This window comes from Schistocerca gregaria, chromosome 2, assembly GCF_023897955.1.
Source record: "Schistocerca gregaria isolate iqSchGreg1 chromosome 2, iqSchGreg1.2, whole genome shotgun sequence".
NCBI lineage: Eukaryota > Metazoa > Arthropoda > Insecta > Orthoptera > Acrididae > Schistocerca > Schistocerca gregaria.
Genome location: NC_064921.1, coordinates 233,021,778 through 233,038,592, shown reverse-complemented (window position 1 = coordinate 233,038,592; position 16,815 = coordinate 233,021,778). Strand labels below are relative to the sequence as shown.

The following is a 16,815-nucleotide window of genomic DNA, read 5'->3' as shown; positions in this document are numbered from 1 at the left end:
TATCGTCGCTGTGGAATGTTTAACTCTGTTGACGCAGCCAAAATTCCGTCTCTGCCTGCACGGCTTCATCACTATCAACGTGGTCCTCGAAGGTGTTGTTTCAGTTTTGGAAACATAAAAATTGGATGGGATCCAGTCGAGGCTATATGGAGGGTGATCGATGACAATGAACGCAAGGGGTCAGATTGTTGCGCATGCAGCAACGATCTTGTGTTGTCTGGCATTGTCGTGCTGAAGGAGAGAGTGCATGTATGGACGAACTCTCTGAATTATAAACTCGATTACGTGATAGTTACGTTAGACACCGGCGTGTTACACGGTATAATTTGGAGGTCTCTTGGGAAAGGGCTCCAAAAATGTAGACAAACATAATAATGTTTGTTTTGTTTATAAAGCTTTAACAGATTTCACATTTAAAAAATGGAGTCATTATTTCAGACCGCCGTCTTTTATATATATATATACACTCCTGGAAATGGAAAAAAGAACACATTGACACCGGTGTGTCAGACCCACCATACTTGCTCCGGACACTGCGAGAGGGCTGTACAAGCAATGATCACACGCACAGCACAGCGGACACACCAGGAACCGCGGTGTTGGCCGTCGAATGGCGCTAGCTGCGCAGCATTTGTGCACCGCCGCCGTCAGTGTCAGCCAGTTTGCCGTGGCATACGGAGCTCCATCGCAGTCTTTAACACTGGTAGCATGCCGCGACAGCGTGGACGTGAACCGTATGTGCAATTGACGGACTTTGAGCGAGGGCGTATAGTGGGCATGCGGGAGGCCCGGTGGACGTACCGCCGAATTGCTCAACACGTGGGGCGTGAGGTCTCCACAGTACATCGATGTTGTCGCCAGTGGTCGGCGGAAGGTGCACGTGCCCGTCGACCTGGGACCGGACCGCAGCGACGCACGGATGCACGCCAAAACCGTAGGATCCTACTCAGTGCGGTAGGGGACCGCACCGCCACTTCCCAGCATATTAGGGACACTGTTGCTCCTGGGGTATCGGCGAGGACCATTCGCAACCGTCTCCATGAAGCTGGGCTACGGTCCCGCACACCGTTAGGCCGCCTTCCGCTCACGCCCCAACATCGTGCAGCCCGCCTCCAGTGGTGTCGCGACAGGCGTGAATGGAGGGACGAATGGAGACGTGTCGTCTTCAGCGATGAGAGTCGCTTCTGCCTTGGTGCCAATGATGGTCGTATGCGTGTTTGGCGCCGTGCAGGTGAGCGCCACAATCAGGACTGCATACGACCGAGGCACACAGGGCCAACACCCGGCATCATGGTGTGGGGAGTGATCTCCTACACTGGCCGTACACCTCTGGTAATCGTCGAGGGGACACTGAATAGTGCACGGTACATCCAAACCGTCATCGAACCCATCGTTCTACCATTCCTAGACCGGCAAGGGAACTTGCTGTTCCAACAGGACAATGCATGTCCGCATGTATCCCGTGCCACCCAACGTGCTCTAGAAGGTGTAAGTCAACTACCCTGGCCAGCAAGATCTCCGGATCTGTCCCCCATTGAGCATGTTTGGAACTGGATGAAGCGTCGTCTCACGCGGTCTGCACGTCCAGCACGAACGCTGGTCCAACTGAGGCGTCAGGTGGAAATGGCATGGCAAGCCGTTCCACAGGACTACATCCAGCATCTCTACGATCGTCTCCATGGGAGAATAGCAGCCTGCATTGCTGCGAAAGGTGGATATACACTGTACTAGTGCCGACATTGTGCATGCTCTGTTGCCTGTGTCTATGTGCCTGTGGTTCTGTCAGTGTGATCATGTGATGTATCTGACCCCAGGAATGTGTCAATAAAGTTTCCCCTTCCTGGGACAATGAATTCACGGTGTTCTTATTTCAATTTCCAGGAGTATATATATATATATATATATATATATATATATATGGCATTATTTATATGAAGGCATTATAGAGGCATTATTTCAGAACGCCCTCTTATATATATATATATATATATATATATATATATATATATATATATATATATATATATATATATATATATATATATATATATATATAAATGTGAAATCTGTTAAAGCTTTATAAACAAAACAGACATTATTATGTTTGTCTACATTTTTGGAGCCCTTATTGGGTATATATATATATTGATAGCATGGTTTCACGTAACTTTTGTTTACTATCAGACCATCTACACGTGACAGATATAGTACACGAAGGAAATGCAGGTTAAAGCTGACGAAATATTACCTCAGACTGAGTACCTGTCGCTCTCTCTCTCTCTCAAAGAAAATGACATTAATAATGTTGCTCCACGTATTCCTCTGTATAAATATTTTTAATAAGATAATATTTAAAATATATTCTTAAGTTTTCTGTGGCGTTCGTAAACGACTGAAAAAGCGCTATGCATATTTTTTGTTGACGAAACTGATGAAAGTGTCCGTATTGTGGACGTTCTGCATTCATATGGTGCGCTCCACATCTCCCCCGCTTTCTCCTTGTCAGCCACTTAATTTTTGTCGCCAACGAACTACTATCATTCTCGTCAGATCACGCACAGATTACTGTGTTCGCCTCACACCGCCGAAAGTAATGCTTGCAACTAGCGATGTGAGCAGCTACTTGTGATGCACTTCACGGGAAGTTGACCACGAGTTCGCAGCTGCTCGTGCTGGAACAGGTACAACCAACGCCCGCTCACAATGGTTATCGTGTGCACTCGTCGTGAAAGCGGCGATCACTGTCGCCAGAGTTGTCGCACAGTGGTGAGTCAGCGACTCCGTCGCGCTTTCCAATTCGCCGAACAAAGCGCAAATCCCACTTCTGTCGCTTCCGCGTGTGACAAAACACAATTCGCGAACACTTCTTGCTGGCTCCAAACGCCAGCAGGACTACATTCTCCGGTTATTTTTATCTCAACAAAGCTGTGCGCCAACCACGTCGCTTCTATATAATGTACTTTCTAATATGACGTCATTAGTATAATCAAATATCGCCGTACTTGAAACTTCCTGGCAGATTAAAACTATGTGCCGGACCAAGACTCGAACTCGGGACCTTTGCCTTTCGCGGGCAAGTCCTCTACCATCTGAGCTACCCATGCACGCCTCACGCCCCGTCCTCACAGCTTTACTTCTGCCAGTACCTCGTCTCCTACCTTCCAAACTTTACAGAAACTCTCCTGCGATCCTTGCAGAACTAGCACTCCTGAAAGAAAGGATGTTGCGGAGACATGGCTTAGCCGCAGCCTAGGGGATGTTTGCAGAATGAGAACTGGCAGAAGTAAAGCTGGGGGGGGGGGGGGGGGTGAGTCGTGCTTGGGTAGCTCAGATGGTAGAGCACTTGCCCGCGAAAGGCAAAGGTCCCGCTTTCGAGTCTCGGTCCGGCATACAGTTTTAACCTGCCAGGAAGTTTCATATCAGCGCACACCCCTCTGCAGAGTGAAAATCTCATTCTGGTATCGCCATACTTATCCCGCTGTTCATTTTCCAATGGCACGGAACATTAGCGCCTTGCTTTAAATACCCCAGTGCAACTGATGCAAATAAACAACGTGTCAAAACAAGTGTCAGGTAAGTGTCTGCAGCAGAGCTACTAAACATTGTTACGTTTAGAAATCTACAAGGGTTGAACAAAAACATAGAAACAACGCGAGAAATGAATGCCTGAACATAAATGCAGATGTTAGCCAAGCCTACGAGTTGCGATTTTGTATTTGAATACCATTGGGCCTCTGCGCAATGTCCGTAACATGTTTCAAGTGTCCGATCCGGTCAGAACAGTGTACTTGCGAACGCATTATGTCGGAGCTCAGTGCATTTGGACTTGGCGAAATTGTTGGCGCTTCCATAACCATGGTAGCCGAAGTTGGTGTTTCAAGAGGCAACGTACTGCTTATTTATACCGCGCACAGGGAAAGCGGAGGAACGCCATCCGATACGTTACAACGTGGAAGAAATTTTGAGTGATCGTGACAGACAGTCATTGAAGAAGACTGCAACGGAAAAGTGGACGATGACAGCTGCAAAAATCACTGCAGATTTGAATTTCACACTTGCGAATACTGTCAGTACCAAAACAACAGGAAGGAATTTCCACAAGCAGGGAAATGCAGGATGAGCTGGAATTTCAAGACCACTCATCAGTGATGCAGATGCCCGTAACAGGAAACCGTGGCAACGAAGCTTTGAAACGTGGACTATGAAGGAATGGAAGAAACTCGTGTGGTCGGATGATGTATTTTTCAAGCTGTTTCCGACGTCCCAAGAGCGATACGCGGAAATGGTTCGGGGATGATTTGGGCAGTCATATCGTGGTATTCCTTGGTCCTCACGGTTACTCTCCAAGATCGCGTTGCCAAGGTTTATGTGACTATTTTGGGTGATCAAGTCCATCTCATGGTACAATCTTTGTTCCTCAATGGTAATGCTGTTTTCAAGACGACAATGCCCCTGTCCCATCGTGGAGGGCCGGTTTTGAGAGCATGAGGATGACTCGTCACATCTCCCCTGCTCCCCGCAGTCATCATTCACTGTCGTCTACTTTGGAGAGAAGCGTACATGATCGATGTCGATCTCCATCACCGTTACCTTAACTTGCCACTATTTTGCAGGGAGAACGGTACAATAGTTCCTTGAAAATCGTACAGGACCTCTGTTTATCTATTCCGAGATGACAGAAAGCCATTTCGAATGCCAACGTGTTGGCTACGTAGTATTAAGCATGGTAATGTGATTTTTATATATTTCTATATTTAGACTAGCAATAGCACGGATAGCGTTTCTGACAAATAAAAAAAGTCAACTTCTAACACAGATCAAGATGATTGTTTACTACGCGTTCGCTACAGTGCGTTGTCTACCCTGACCAATGCGACTCTCTCATGCTCATAACCCAAACTATGGATTACAACTATAAATGTTTTGGATTAATGAGGTGATGTAGCATGTTTGTATCGTTTAATAACACACTTCGTCAATTTTTTTCATGAGTGTGATTTATGAACACACATCATTACAGAATAAAAGTAACAGGCTACATGCTTTTTCAGAAATATACGCCTTCCAGTTTGACAACACAGCACATATACTCAGATGCCAAAATCATGGGACAGCAGCACGCACATATACAGATGACGCTAGTATCGCGTGCACAAGGTATAAAAGGGTAGAGCATTGGCGGAGCTGACATTTCTACTCAGGTCATTCATGTGAGAAGGTATGCAACGTGATTATGGCCACACGACGGGAATTTACAGACTTTGAATGCGGAGTGGTAGCTGGTGCTAGACGCATGGGACATTCCATTTCGGAAATCGTTAGGAAATTCAATGTTCCGAGATCCACAGTTCAAGTGTGTGCCAAGAATACCAAATTTCAGGGATTACTTCTCACCAAGGACAGTGCAATGGCGACGGCCTTCACTTAACGTCCGAGAGCAGCGGCCAGAATGTGATTTTCGTTCTGCAGAGGAGTGTGCGCTGATATGAAACTTCCTGGCAGATTAAAACTGTGTGCCGGACGAACTCGGGACCCTTGCGTTTCGCGGGCAAGTGCTTTACCAACTGAGCTACCCAACCACGACTCACGCCCCTTCGTCACAGCTATACTTCTGCCAGTACCTTGTCTACTACCTTCCAGACTTTACAGAAGCTCTCCTGCGTACCTTGCAGAACTAGCACTCCTGAAAGAAACGATATTGCGGAGACCTGGCTTAGCCGCAGCCCAGGGGATGTTTCCAGAATGAGAACTGGCAGAAGTAAAGCTGTGAGGACGGGGCGTGAGTACTGCTTGGGTAGCTCAGTTGGTAGAGCACTTGCCCGCGAAAGGCAAAGGTCCCGAGTTCGAGTCTCGGTCCGGCACACAGTTTTAGTCTGCCAGACAGTTTCAAGAGCAGCGGCGTTTATGTGGAGTTGTCAGTGCTAACAGACAAGCAACACCGTGAGAAATAACCGCAGAAATCAATGTGGGGATGTACGTCGAACGTACCCGTTACGACAGTGTGGCGAATTTTGGCGTTAATCTGCTATGGCAGAAGACGACTGACATGAATGCCCTTGCTAACAGGACTACATCACCCTCAGCTCCTCTTGAGGACTCGTGACCATAGCGCGTGTCCTGGTCAGATGAGTCCCGATTTCAGTTGGTAAGAGCTGATGAGAGGTGTCGAGTGTGGCGCTGACCCCACCAAGCCATGGACCCACGTTGTCAACGAGGCACTGTACAAGCTGGTGGTGGTTCCATAAGGATGCGGGCTGTGTTTGCATGGAATAGACAGGGTATTCTGACCCAACATGAGCATCATTGAGTGGAAATGGTTATTTTCGGTTACTTGAAGACCATCCGCAACCATTTCTGGACTTCAGCAGATGATGCTGTGGTGTATCGAGAGGTTGTAACAATGGAAAATTGTACTGAAATGCAGGAGGATCTGCAGCGAATTGACGCATGGTGCAGGGAACGGCAATTGAATCTCAATGTAGACAAGTGTAATGTGCTGCGAATACATAGAAAGATAGATCCCTCATCATTTAGCTACAAAATAGTAGGTCAGCAACTGGAAGCAGCTAATTCCACAAATTATCTGGGAGTACGCATCAGGAGTGATTTAAAATGGAATGATCATATAAAGTTGATCGTCGGTAAAGCAGATGCCAGACTGAGATTCATTGGAAGAATCCTAAGGAAATGCAATCCTAAAACAAAGGAAGTAGGTTACAGTACGCTTGTTCGCCCACTGCTTGAATACTGCTCAGCAGTGTGGGATCCGTACCAGATAGGGTTGATAGAAGAGATAGAGAAGATCCAACGTAGAACAGCGCGCTTCGTTACAGGATCATTTAGTAAACGCGATGCGTTACGGAGATGATATATAAACTGCAGTGGAAGATTCTGCAGGAGAGACGCTCAGTAGCTCGGTACGAGCTTTTGTTAAAGTTTCGGGAACATACCTTCACCGAAGAGCCAAGCAGTATATTGCTCCCTCCCTCGTATATCTCGCGAAGAGACCATGAGGATAAAATCAGAGAGATTAGAGCCCACACAGAAGCATTCCGACAATTCTTCTTTCCACGAACAATACGAGACTGGAATAGAAGGGAGAACCGATAGAGGTACTCAGGGTACCCTCCGCCACACACCGTCAGGTGGCTTGCGGAGTATGGATGTAGATGTAGATGTAAAAACCTGTCACCGGGCCACATCTGTTCGCGACTGGTTTGAGGAACATTCTGGATAATTCGAGAGAATGATTTGGCCATCCACATCGCCCGACATGAACACCATCAAACATATATGGGATATGATCGAAAGGTCAGTTCGTGGATGAAGCCCTGCACCGGCAATACTTTCGCAATTATGGGCGGCTACAGAGACAGAGTGGCTCAGTATTTCTGCAGGGGACTTTCAACGACTTGTTGAGTCATTGTCACGTGGAGTTGCTGCTGTATGACGAGCAGAGGGAGGTCCGACACGATATCTGAAGTTATCCCATGCCTTTTGTCCCCTCAGTGTATGTTAACATACATTTTACAGAATTGTATCATCAATTCCTTAACAGTCTGTCTTTATTCAGCCTTAATTCACTTAGAATTTATTTTTTGTTTTATGTTGCAAAGTATTCCTCCACAACGTCGCAGGTAGTTTGTCACTGCAACAAAAGGATATGTACCTTAACAAAAACTGATCCCCATTTCCTGAACGCGAGAACGAGAGAGAGAGAGAGATGGGGAGAGAGAGGGGAGAGAAAGAGAGGGGGGGCGGGTAGGAAGGGTGAACATGAGACGGCGGGAACGGTGTGAAGCGTATGGACGAAAGTCATACGTTCAGGAAAGCGAATGTAGAAAGGAGCTGAGAAGAAAATAATTTCATGAGTATGTGTTTCTACCTTTGTTCGTGAACAAGATATAAATTTAACATTTGATTTTGAAAAAAAGTCAAAATTTTTAATTGAAGAAGAGGAAGGCGTTTTTGTTTAGGTAAAACACAATCTTATTTACAAAAGCTCCTTTAAACGCTTAATTATTATAGTTTTCTTGCTGGAAGAATTTCTATAATTGTGGAAGAGATCAAATTCTGATATTCCATTTTATGGAGAGGTGTGATTGACATATTGATACGAAGAAGGCAATCCATTTCAGTTGGAGACGATATTGCAAACTAAAAAGTATAATATCATTTCACAAATCAATAAAGTCACTTCTCTGCTATAGTAAAAACCAACTGCAGAGAAGCCACGCCGAGAGATCACCATTGGCGGAAGAAAGGAAGCCTGAAAGGCCGGGTCTGAGATAGAAGAAAAGAAGAATAAAGTCAAGAAAGGATTATAACTCTGAATCTAAAACAGAAGGAAGTAAGAATAAATAAAACTATTATAAAACAGGAGTTGACCTTAATATTTTGTCTGTGATTTATTACTCCTTTCATCTCTGCCAATGATCTGCCAACAAGAAAACTACCAAGCCGCACCGAGGTTCAGAGTCCACAAAAGTACTGCAGGTCGCTCCATAAATGGGTAAGAAGGCAACAACGGCAAGGTGACGCCACCATGCCTCTTAACGCATCGCGCTGCTGAAACCGACTGTCAGTTTGATAGCAGTTGAACGAAACATTCAAGCAATTTCGGAAGATCCGAGCATTGTTTACACTGATATCCACTGTGTACTCCTCAGTAGCACGCAGAGGAAAGTGTTGGCACGTCTCATCCACTGCAGACCCTGTGTGTCGTATTGATTTACCCCCGCTGCAACTGCAACTTTCTGTGGCTGTCTCGCTACTGCAAAACTGCGACATCAGGTGCACTCCACGTACATTGCCTGGCTTTGCTGCGCTTGAATGCGGTTTCAATTAAAATGATGAACAATAGATTTTAAATTTATATAAACGACGATGTTATTTGTAATGGAGTGACATTCACAAGGATATAAGTTTATTTTCAGAAAATTAAGCCATGGTTAATTACAAATATGGCTTAATAAAAGGTGTACACTGTAATTATTTTAAAGTTAATTTCTTCTTCACTGGATTTGATTTGTTGAGGATTGCCCTTACTCGGACAGAGGATAGGTTGAGGTTTCCAGACTGAAATACACTCCTGGAAATGGAAAAAAGAACACATTGACACCGGTGTGTCAGACCCACCATACTTGCTCCGGACACTGCGAGAGTGCTGTACAAGCAATGATCACACGCACGGCACAGCGGACACACCAGGAACCGCGGTGTTGGCCGTCGAATGGCGCTAGCTGCGCAGCATTTGCGCACCGCCGCCGTCAGTGTCAGCCAGTTTGCCGTGGCATATGGAGCTCCATCGCAGTCTTTAACACTGGTAGCATGCCGCGACAGCGTGGACGTGAACCGTATGTGCAGTTGATGGACTTTGAGCGAGGGCGTATAGTGGGCATGCGGGAGACCGGGTGGGCGTACAGCCGAATTGCTCAACACGTGGGGCGTGAGGTCTCCACAGTACATCGATGTTGTCGCCAGTGGTCGGCGGAAGGTGCACGTGTCCGTCGACCTGGGACCGGACCGCAGCGACGCACGGATGCACGCCAAGACCGTAGGATCCTACGCAGTGCCGTAGGGGACCGCACCGCCACTTCCCAGCATATTAGGGACACTGTTGCTCCTGGAGTATCGGCGAGGACCATTCGCAACCGTCTCCATGAAGCTGGGCTACGGTCCCGCACACCGTTAGGCCGCCTTCCGCTCACGCCCCAACATCGTTCAGCCCGCCTCCAGTGGTGTCGCGACAGGGGTGAATGGAGGGACGAATGGAGACGTGTCGTCTTCAGCGATGAGAGTCGCTTCTGCCTTGGTGCCAATGATGGTCGTATGCGTGTTTGGCGCCGTGCAGGTGAGCGCCACAATCAGGACTGCATACGACCAAGGCACACAGGGCCAACACCCGGCATCGTGGTGTGGGGAGTGATCTCCTACACTGGCCGTACACCTCTGGTGATCGTCGAGGGGACACTGAATAGTGCACGGTACATCCAAACCGTCATCGAACCCATCGTTCTACCATTCCTAGACCGGCAAGGGAACTTGCTGTTCCAACAGGACAATGCATGTCCGCATGTATCCCGTGCCACCCAACGTGCTCTAGAAGGTGTAAGTCAACTACCCTGGCCAGCAAGATCTCCGGATCTGTCCCCCATTGAGCATGTTTGGGACTGGATGAAGCGTCGTCTCACGCAGCCTGCACGTCCAGCACGAACGCTGGTCCAACTGAGGCGCCAGGTGGAAATGGCATGGCAAGCCGTTCCACAGGACTACATCCAGCATCTCTACGATCGTCTCCATGGGAGAAAAGCAGCCTGCATTGCTGCGAAAGGTGGATATACACTGTACTAGTGCCGACATTGTGCATGCTCTGTTGCCTGTGTCTATGTGCCAGTGGTTCTGTCAGTGTGATCATGTGATGTATCTGACCCCAGGAATGTGTCAATAAAGTTTCCCCTTCCTGGGACAATGAATTCACGGTGTTCTTATTTCAATTTCCAGGAGTGTAGTTATGTGACTGCATGGTTTCTGTTCTTTTGAATATATCCAAAAGAACGCACACCACGCATTCATATACACTACTGGCCATTAAAGTTGCTACACCAAGAAGAAATGCAGATGATAAAGGGGTATTCATTGGACAAATATATTATACTAGTACTGACATGTGATTACATTTTCACGCAATTTGGGTGCATGGATCCTGAGAAATCAGTACCCAGAACCATCACCTCTGGCCGCAATAACGGCCTCCATACGCGTGGGTATTGACTCAAACAGAGGTTGGATGGCTTCAACACCACAGTTCATCAAGAGTAGTGACTGACGTATTGTGCCGAGCCAGTTGCTCGGCCACCATTGACCAGACGTTTCCAGTTGGTGAGAGATCCGGAGAATATGCTGGCCAGGGCAGCAGTCGAACATTTCCTGTATCCAGAAAGGCCCGTACCGGACCTGCAACATGCGGTCGTGCATTATCCTGCTGAAATGTAGGGTTCCGCAGGGAACGAATCAAGGGTACAGCTACGGGTCGTAACACATCTGAAATGTAACGTCCACCGTTCAAAGTGCCGTCAATGCGAACAAGAGGTGAGCGAGACGTGTAACCAATGGTACCCCATACCATCAACCGGGTCATACGCCAGTATGGCGATGACGAATACACGCTTCCAATGTGCGTTCACCGCGATGTCGGAAAACACGGATGCGACCATCATGATGCTGAAACAGAACCTGGATTCATCCGAAAAAATGACGTTTTGTCATTAGTACACCCAGGTTCGTCGTTGAGTACACCATCGCAGGCGCTCCTGTCTGTGATGCAGCGTCAAGGGTAACCGCAGCCACGGTCTCCGAGCTGATAGTGCATGCTGCTGCAATCGTCGTCGAACTGTTCGTGCAGACGGTTGTTGTCTTGCACACGTCCCCATCCGTTGACTCAGGGATCGAGACGTGGGTGCACGATCCGTTACAGCCATGCGGGTAAGATGCCTGTCATCTCGACTGTTAGTGATACGACGCCGTTGGGATCCAGCACGGCGTTCCGCTTTATCCTTCTGAACCCACCGATTCCATATTCTGCTAACAGTCGATGGATCTCGACCAACGCGAGAAACCTCAATCGCGATAGGCTACAATCCGAACTTTATCAAAGTCGGAAACGCGACGGTACGCATTTCTCCTCCTTACACGAGGCATCACAACAACGTTTCACCAGGCAACAATGGTCAACTGCTGTTTGTGTATGAGAAATCGGTTGGAAAATTTTCCTCATGTTAGCACGTTGTAGGTGTCGCCACCGGCGCCAACCTTGTGTGAATGTTCTGAAAAGGTAATGATTTGCATATCACAGCATCTTCTTCCTGTCGGTTAAATTTCGCGTCTGGAGCACGTCATCTTCGTGGTGTAGCAATTTCAATGGCCAGTAGTGTAATTTGTTTCGCCGTGATGGGCCATGAAGCCACCATCACCAATGCGGATGCACAGTTACGTCCGACCTCTTGCGGGAATCTCAAAGTAGCGAGCATTGACCACGTGATCGGGGACTGCGGATAGGTGACGCTCGGCGGGAGAGGGGTCGGCCGGGAGGTGTGCCGAATTAGTCCACGCATTGGAGATAAACACGGTGTCCGGATGGCGCAGGGGTAACGCACCTGCTAGTAAGCAGGAAATTCCGTTCGGGCACACATTTTCACTCGTCGCCGCTGCTTCCGCACAAAGTTCCGATGCAGCTGGCGCACTCGCGCGCGTATATATATATATATAAAATGACCGGTATATTTGGTATATTTGAAACGGTAATACAAACTAAACGAGCAGCGATAGAAATACACCGTGTTTGTTGCAATATGCTTGGGACAACAGTACATTTTCAGGCAGACAAGCTTTCGAAATTACAGTAGTTACAATTGTCAACAACAGATGGCGCTGCGGTCTGGGAAACTCTATAGTACGATTTTTTCCACATATCCACCATGCGTAGCAATAATATGGCGTAGTCTCTGAATGAAATTACCCGAAACCTTTGACAACGTGTCTGGCGGAATGGCTTCACATGCAGATGAGATGTACTGCTTCAGCTGTTCAATTGCTTCTGGATTCTGGCGGTACACCTGGTCTTTCAAGTGTCCCCACAGAAAGAAGTCACAGTGGTTCATGTCTGGCGAATAGGGAGGCCAATCCACGCCGCCTCCTGTATGTTTCGGATAGCCCAAAGCAATCACACGATCATCGAAATATTCATTCAGGAAATTAAAGACGTCGGCCGTGCGATGTGGCCGGGCACCATCTTGCATAAACCACGAGGTGTTCGCAGTGTCGTCTAAGGCAGTTTGTACCGCCACAAATTCACAAAGAATGTCCAGATAGCGTGATGCAGTAATCGTTTCCGATCTGAAAAATGGGCCAATGATTCCTTTGGAAGAAATGGCGGCCCAGACCAGTACTTTTTGAGGATGCAGGGACGATGGCACTGGAACATGGGGCTTTTCGGTTCCCCATATGCGCCAGTTCTGTTTATTGACGAAGCCGTCCAGGTAAAAATAAGCTTCGTCAGTAAACCAAATGCTGCCCACATGCATATCGCCGACATCAGTCCTGTGCACTATATCGTTAGCAAATGTCTTTCGTGCAGCAATGGTAGCGGCGCTGAGGGGTTGCCGCGTTTGAATTTTGTATGGATAGAGGTGTAAACTCTGGCGCATGAGACGATAAGTGGACGTTGGCGTCATTTGGACCGCAGCTGCAACACGGCGAACGGAAACCCGAGGCCGCTGTTGGATCACCTGCTGCACTAGCTGCGTGTTGCCCTCTGTGGTTGCCGTACGCGGTCGCCCTACCTTTCCAGCACGTTCATCCGTCACGTTCCCAGTCCGTTTAAATTTTTCAAACAGATCCTTTATTGTATCGCTTTTCGGTCCTTTGGTTACATTAAACCTCCGTTGAAAACTTCGTCCTGTTGCAACAACACTGTGTTCTAGGCGGTGAAATTCCAACACCAGAAAAATCCTCTGTTCTAAGGAATAAACCATGTTGTCCACAGCACACTTGCACTTTGTGAACAGCACACGCTTACAGCAGAAAGACGACGTACAGAATGGCGCACCCACAGACTGTGTTGTCTTCTATATCTTTCACATCACTTGCAGCGCCATCTGTTGCTGAAAATTGTAACTACTGTAATTTCGAAAGTTTGTCCGCCTGAAAATGTACTGTTGTCCCAAGCATATTGCAACAAACGGTGTATTTCTATCGCTGCTCGTTTAGTTTTTATTGCCGTTTGAAATATACCGGGCATTTTTGAAACACCCTATATATATATATATATATATATATATATATATATATATATATATATATATATATATATATATATGTGTGTGTGTGTGTGTGAATACCTAAGGGACCAAACTGCTAAGGTCATCGGTCCCTAGACTTACATACTACTTAAACTAACTTATTATAAGAACAACACACACACACCCATGCGAGAGGGAGGACTTGAATCTCCGCCGGGAGGGTCCGCGCATTCCGTGACATGGCGCCTCAAACCGCGCGGCTATGCAGCTGGCGTCAATAATTCCTCCCGTTTCATTTCCTTTTCCCCGCTCCACCTTCAATTTAGATAGAAGGAAATACACTAAAATACAAAAAATATTGCGACAAAACGTATTCAAATGTCCAGAAGTCTCATATTCAAGTATTTTTGACACTTATGCGGAAGTAGGAAAACAGTATATAAAACTACTCACCCCCCAGGGAACAGGTATCCAGCCGAAGCCCCTCGTAGATTATTATATTCCGCACAGCTATGAACTTGCAAGGACGTTGATTGCTAAGTTCACCCACTCTCCTAATTACTTAACGGACTAAGATTGGCCGATTCAGCGGGCCAGTCTAGGTGTGGTGGGCGCCTGAATGTTTGTCAAGCAAAGGAACATATGTGTGCAGCCCAGTGAAGATGGCTGTTGTCATTTTGCTACATGGGAGCGTTCACAGATTACTCATCATGAAGATATAGAAAAAAAGGGACAGCAACTGATCACAGAGAAGCCGTGCATATTATAAAAGCGTATGCATGTATTTATGTTCCACATCTCCTCATAACCCACTGGATCGATCTGAGCTAAATTTGATACACATATCAGTTACCGTCGGGAAAGAACCACTGTGGGGATAACAACCACCTTCTTCTCAAAGAGGTGGAGCTGGGGTTGAAAAATAAGCGTACCTCACGGTGAGCAAAAAAAAAAGCTATATTCATCGAGCTTTTCAGAAAGCCACAGGCAACCAACATTACACATAATTTCAAACTTTTGCTAGACTTTTGCTCGCAGACATCCCCCGCGAAACGATGTTCATATACACTCCTGGAAATTGAAATAAGAACACCGTGAATTCATTGTCCCAGGAAGGGGAAACTTTATTGACACATTCCTGGGGTCAGATACATCACATGTTCACACTGACAGAACCACTGGCACATAGACACAGGCAACAGAGCATGCACAATGTCGGCACTAGTACAGTGTATATCCACCTTTCGCAGCAATGCAGGCTGCTATTCTCCCATGGAGACGATCGTAGAGATGCTGGATGTAGTCCTGTGGAACGGCTTGCCATGCCATTTCCACCTGGCGCCTCAGTTGGACCAGCGTTCGTGCTGGACGTGCAGACCGCGTGAGACGACGGTTCATCCAGTCCCAAACATGCTCAATGGGGGACAGATCCGGAAATCTTGCTGGCCAGGGTAGTTGACTTACACCTTCTAGAGCACGTTGGGTGGCACGAGATACATGCGGACGTGCATTGTCCTGTTGGAACAGCAAGTTCCCTTGCCGGTCTAGGAATGGTAGAACGATGGGTTCGATGACGGTTTGGATGTACCGTGCACTATTCAGTGTCCCCTCGACGATCACCAGAGGTGTACGGCCAGTGTAGGAGATCGCTCCCCACACCATGAAGCCGGATGTTGGCCCTGTGTGCCTCGGTTGTATGCAGTCCTGATTGTGGCGCTCACCTGCACGGCGCCAAACACGCATACGACCATCATTGGCACCAAGGCAGAAGCGACTCTCATCGCTGAAGACGACACGTCTCCATTCATCCCTCCATTCACGCCTATCGCGACGCCACTGGAGGCGGGCTGCACGATGTTGGGGCGTGAGCGGAAGACGGCCTAACGGTGTGCGGGACCGTAGCCCAGCTTCGTGGAGACGGTTGCGAATGGTCCGATACCCCAGGAGCAGCAGTGTCCCTAATTGCTGGGAAGTGGCGGTGCGGTCCCCTACGGCACTGCGTAGGATCCTACGGTTTTGGCGTGCATCCGTACGTCGCTGCGGTCCGGTCCCAGTTCGACGGACACGTGCACCTTCCGTCGACCACTGGCGACAACATCGATGTACTGTGGAGACCTCACGCCCCACGTGTTGAGCAAACCGGCGGTACGTCCACCCGGCCTCCCGCATGCCCACTATACGCCCTCGCTCAAAGTCCGTCAACTGCACATACGGTTCACGTCCACGCTGTCGCGGCATGCTACCAGTGTTAAAGACTGCGATGGAGCTCCGTATGCCTCGGCAAACTGGCTGACACTGACGGCGGCGGTGCACAAATGCTGCGCAGCTAGCGCCATTCGCCGGCCAACACCGCGGTTCCTGGTGTGTCCGCTGTGCCGTGCGTGTGATCATTGCTTGTACAGCCCTCTCGCAGTGTCCGGAGCAAGTATGGTGGGTCTGACACACCGGTGTCAATGTGTTCTTTTTTCCATTTCCAGGAGTGTAGTAACACTGCCGCATCAGGCATGATGTTTTAATTTATTAGTTCTTTACTACTAACTGTATTTGCAACATAATTTGCAGACACCATTCACATATAACACAATATGTACTTGCAAAAATATCGTTGTAAGACAGGTAGTTCAGGATATATGACGCGTAAACAATAAGGTGCGCAAAAACTGCAGCGTCATGCATGGCATTTTAATTTATTACTTCTTTACTACCAAATGTACTCGGAACACATTTCGCAGCCAGTATGTATGTATTCCATTTGTTACCTGCAAAATCATATCACTGCACAACACATAGATCAGGAGATATAATGCCATAACACTGAACTGCTAGAAAACTGAAGTGCAGGGCGAAATTCGCTAGAGATACTGGTGAAATATATGTAGAAATTTGTGCGAAATATGTTAAACTATATGACACATATGTAACATGTGTTTATGTGGACGAAACTACAGGTAAAATCTCCTTCTAAACCAAATTTAGTCTACATAATACTTACTATCTGGAAAGAAACACTGTGGGG

At 47.5% G+C, this 16,815-nt stretch overlaps 1 protein-coding gene across 1 annotated transcript in view; it reads left to right on the top strand.

Annotated features, from left to right (window-relative positions):
- Positions 1 to 16,815, top strand: part of LOC126336758 (long-chain-fatty-acid--CoA ligase 1) — a 603,077-nt gene that overhangs the window by 50,928 nt on the left and 535,334 nt on the right. The gene's annotated exons all lie outside the window — the stretch shown is intronic.